Source organism: Sprattus sprattus (assembly GCF_963457725.1).
Source record: "Sprattus sprattus genome assembly, chromosome: 3".
In the NCBI taxonomy this organism is placed as follows: domain Eukaryota; kingdom Metazoa; phylum Chordata; class Actinopteri; order Clupeiformes; family Clupeidae; genus Sprattus; species Sprattus sprattus.
The window spans coordinates 28,045,994-28,050,993 of NC_137922.1; positions in this window are offsets into that span (position 1 = coordinate 28,045,994).

The following is a 5,000-nucleotide window of genomic DNA, read 5'->3' on the forward strand; positions in this document are numbered from 1 at the left end:
ATCACAAAAACATCTGCATGCACACACACACACACACACACGCACACACACACACACACACACACACACACACACACACACACACACACACACACACACACACACACACAGAAATACACATACACACACAGACAGAAATATGGTCTGGAGTCATCACAAAAACATCTGTATGCACACACACACACACACACACACATACACACACACTGACACACACACTTCAGTGATCACACATGTATTTTCATCATCCCTTCTTTCATCTAGTTGGAAGGGGGAGAAGGCAAAGAGTTTCATGAGACACACGCACATGAATCCACCATATTCAGTGTCACACACACACACACATCAATCAACTGTTTTCACTGTCACACACACACACACATCGATCCACTGTATTCACTGTCACACACTCCCACTACTTTTTGTAAACTGAAGAAAGAGAGAGAGGTTGGGACAGAGAGAGACAATGGTAGGGACAGAGAGTTAGAGAGAGAGGTTGGGACAGAGAGAGTGAGAGGTTGGGACAGAGGGAGAGAGAAAGAGGGAAAGCGAGAGAGAGAGGTAGGGACAGAGAGAGAGAGAGAGAAAGAAAGAGAGGGACAGAGAGAGAGAGAGAGAAAGAGATGAAATGGGGCTTCCTGCTTTCTGTAAACTGATGAGTTAAATTGTCCATCTGCTGGCTGTAAGAATAAATACAGCTTTATGTGTGTGTTTATGTGTGTGTGTGTGTGTGTGTCTGTGTGTGTGTGTATGTGTGTGTGTGTGTGTGTGTGTGTATGCTTGAGTGTGTGTGTGTCTCTTTGTTGATGCTTCTCCAATCATCCATCTCTGCCCCATATCATCCTTCACTGCACGCTCTGACGCTGCACTAAAAATAGCCTCCAAACGGCTGAGTTACGCAATACTCGGAAAGGACACCGGCTGGCTCTCTGCCTGTGCCATGTTCCTCACCGCTGTGCCACCACCCTCCTCACCGCTGTGCCACCACCCTCCTCACCTGGTGCCTGTGCCACCACGCCACTCTCCTCACCGGGAGCCTGTGCCACCACCCTCCTCACCACTGTGCCAATACTCTCCTCACCGCTGTGCCACCACGCTCCTCACCGGGAGCCTGTGCCACCACCCTCCTCACCGCTGTGCCACCACGCTCCTCACCCGGTGTCTGTGCCACCACGCTCCTCACCCAGTGCCACCACGCTCCTCACCGGGAGCCTGTGCCACTACCCTCCTCACCGCTGTGACACCACCCTCCTCACCGCTGTGCCACCATGCTCCTCACCCGGTGCCACCATACTCCTCACCGCTGTGCCACCACGCTCCTCACCTGGTGCCTGTGCCACCACGCTCCTCACCCGGTGCCTGTGCCACCACGCTCCTCACCTGGTGCCTGTGCGACCACGCTCCTCACCCGGTGCCACCACTCTCCTCACCGCTGTGCCACCACGCTCCTCACCTGGTGCCACCACGCTCCTCACCTGGTGCCTGTGCCACCACGCTCCTCACCCGGTGCCTGTGCCACCACGCTCCTCACCCGGTGCCACCACGCTCCTCACCTGGTGCCTGTGCCACCACGCTCCTCACCCGGTGCCACCACTCTCCTCACTGCTGTGCCACCACGCTCCTCACCCGGTGCCACCACGCTCCTCACCCGGTGCCACCACTCTCCTCACTGCTGTGCCACCACGCTCCTCACCCGGTGCCACCACGCTCCTCACCCGGTGCCTGTGCCACCACGCTCCTCACCCGGTGCCTGTGCCACCACGCTCCTCACCCGGTGCCACCACGCTACTCACTTCTGTGCCACCACCCTCCTCACGCTCCTCACCGGGTGCCTGTGCCATGCTCCTCACGCTACTCACCGCTTTGCCACAACGCTCCTCACCGGGTGCCTGTGCCACGCTCCTCACCGGCTGGCTCTCCGCCCAGCTCTCCTCACCGCTGTGCCACCGTGCGCCACGCTCCTCACCTGGTGACTGTGCCAAGCTCCTCAAAGCGCTGTGCCACCACGCTTCTGCTTTGCTGTAATTACAAGCACAAGCACACTTGACACTGACTCAGAATTGGGTCAGCCTGGGTTCGGTACCAAACCCTGTCCATACACCAGTACATGAGAACACAATCACAGACATGAATATACATGTAGACACACAGAAACACATGTACACACACCCATGTACACACACACATGTACACACACCCATGTACACATACACATGTACACACACCCACGTACACACACACATGTACACACTTGTTCAATTCACCAAAGTAATGGAAAAGGGTAAGGATGGGCTACAACAGCCATGAAAAGAGAAAAAAAAGGTAAAAGAGGAATAAATGAGTAAACCAGACTATAAATACCATCTCATTACTTTCCTGTGAGGGCTGGCATTTGATGGGTGTGTGTGTGTGTGTGTGTGTGTGTGTGTGTGTGTGTGTGTGTGTGTGGGGGGGGGGGGGGGGGAACTCCCTGATGAGAGAGGCAATTTAACAGAAGACAGAAAAGGAGCTAGTGAAGGTCGCATGTTAGCAGGTGAGCAAAGGTGTGTGTTAGCAAACGACCAGTGTGTGTGTGTGAGCAGCCAACACGTGTGTGTGTGTGTGTGTGTGTGTGTGAGTGGCCCACGTGTGTGTGTGTGTGAGTTAGCGGCCCACGTGTGTGTGTGTATGAGTGGCCTACGTGTGTGTGTAAGTGAGTGTCCCATGTGTGTGTGTGTGTGTGAGCGAGCAACCGGCCAACATGTGTGTGTGTGAGTGATCGGGTGAGGGACTCGTGGAAATGAGTTCGGGAACACCGCTGGTCCCTGAAAGTCACCGCGCAGGAAGTGGCTAATGATGAGCATCCTGTACGTGGAAGATGCACACACACACACACACACACATCCTGAACGGGGAAGATGTTGTTGATTGCTGTCATGGCCAATTCAATGTGAGGTATCAGGAAAAAAAACTGTCTGTAGAGCAGAACTAACACTGACCTGCTTTTCCTCTGTTATCATCTAAACTCTAACCAGAAACCTGCCTGATTGAGATTTAGGGTTTGTACTATGTTTCTTAATTGTCTTGTCTGTGTCTCCCGTCTGTTTCCATGAGATCATCAAACCACACTCTTGTGTAAAGTAAGATATCTGTTCCGGGGACCTACTGGAAAAGACGAAAAAAAGATGTGTGTGTGTGTGTGTGTGTGTGTGTGTGTGTGTGTGTGTGTGTTAAAACAGGATGGCTCTATCTCCCTAAGCTCTATGGCTTAATTTGCAGCTTCAGTTCTATTATGCAACAGGACCCCCCCCCCCCCCTCTGCTGCTGGAGACACTAGGGCCTTATACATGTGCCACTGAGATCAGATCAGTTTATCGTATCGTATTCGCGTGTAGGTGTGAAGATTTTCAAGGGAAACGGCTCTTGTCGTTACCTGTATACATGTGCAAAATGTGAAGCGGTTACATTGCCTCGGGCATGCGCAAAGACCACGGAGATGTGCTCCCACCTGGTTTGTTTACTAACAACATCAACGTGGATCCGCATCGGGCACAGGCAGTGTAGTGGCTTAAAGTTCCCTTCTTTTTATCAGCATATAGTTCTTAATATTTTCTTTGAATAACCACTCTCGGATGGAAAGAAAACGAGTCTACGCGTGGATGTGTTTCAACAACGGTAGAAAACTGTGTTTGCTCCGTCTTTTACTGGACTCATAATTATATGAGTGGTATTAGTTACAGTTGAGACACCCGAAATAACTTGCATGCGCAGCAATCCTGAGACGTGATTTTTAGTTTGCACATGAATACTAACGTCTTCTTTGATCCCAGGAAATTTGAGCACATAACCCATCTCCCTTACGGAGATATTGGCGAAAGTGAACCTACTTCATTGCAAACGTCTAGTTTTTCAAACGTGTCTAGTTTTTGTGCAGTAGTGAATAGAGTCTCAGTCTACTACACCATACATAGCATATCATGTTTGTAGAAAATGATTAAGGTGCAACAAATGCCAATAAGCATATTTCAATTAAATGATTCACATTGCAAGCAAAATGGTGCGGCTGGAGCACAGGGAGGGACAACGGTGACGCAGTTTGGATGTAGCGACAAATATTTATGTGCTGTAACAAACAGTGTTAACCAGTATGTGAGTAACGTGGCTTTTATTAAAACATAGCGTGTGTAATGTGTAGCTATTTCATTCCGTTTATTAACCTTTCCGGCTGTCTGTATTACTAGCCAGCAGCAGACGTAACGGAAAGGGAGCATTTTACTCCCCGGCAATCTCTCTACAAACTTCCATATAGACGCGGGATCAGCAGAGGAAAATCTACTTTCCTTTTGGGAGAAACCAGGCCAGTCGTTCCCACGACTACAGCACCTTGCAAAACGAATTATATGCGTTCCAGCAACAGGTGCTGCGAGTGAGCGCTCCTTCAGTGCAGCAGGGCGCGTTATAGAAGCCAGGCGAGAGCGCCTGAATCCTGACACTGTAAATGCTATTTTATTCCTGCATAGTGCTAAGACAAATTCTAAATAGAACGAAGGTTAGGCATATCAGCAGAGGTATATTTTGGTTACATTAGGATGGCTACGTTTATAGCTTGCGTTTTGGGCGCACCACAATGCCAAGAAGTTTGTCGCGACTGTAATGGCATATTTCATTGTGGGGGTGATTGATAGTTTAAGGCTTACGAGACACGGTGTTTTCTGATGTTTTACTGAGTCCTCTCTGTCTCTATCACACACACACACACACACACACACACACACACACACACACACACACACACACACACACACACACACACACACACTAACGGAAGCAAAAAAGGTTTAAATTAAGTGACATCCCTCAAATGTCGCGTCTCCCGCAAACCTGCAAGCTATGAGTCAGCTGTCAGTATTGGAAGAAGCCTTAACGTCTCGAAGATGAAACTTCCTGGGTTATTTTGTTTCGTTAGGCTATTAGTTATATTTTAAAACAGCCAGTCATTGTAGCCTACCACTCATGGAATA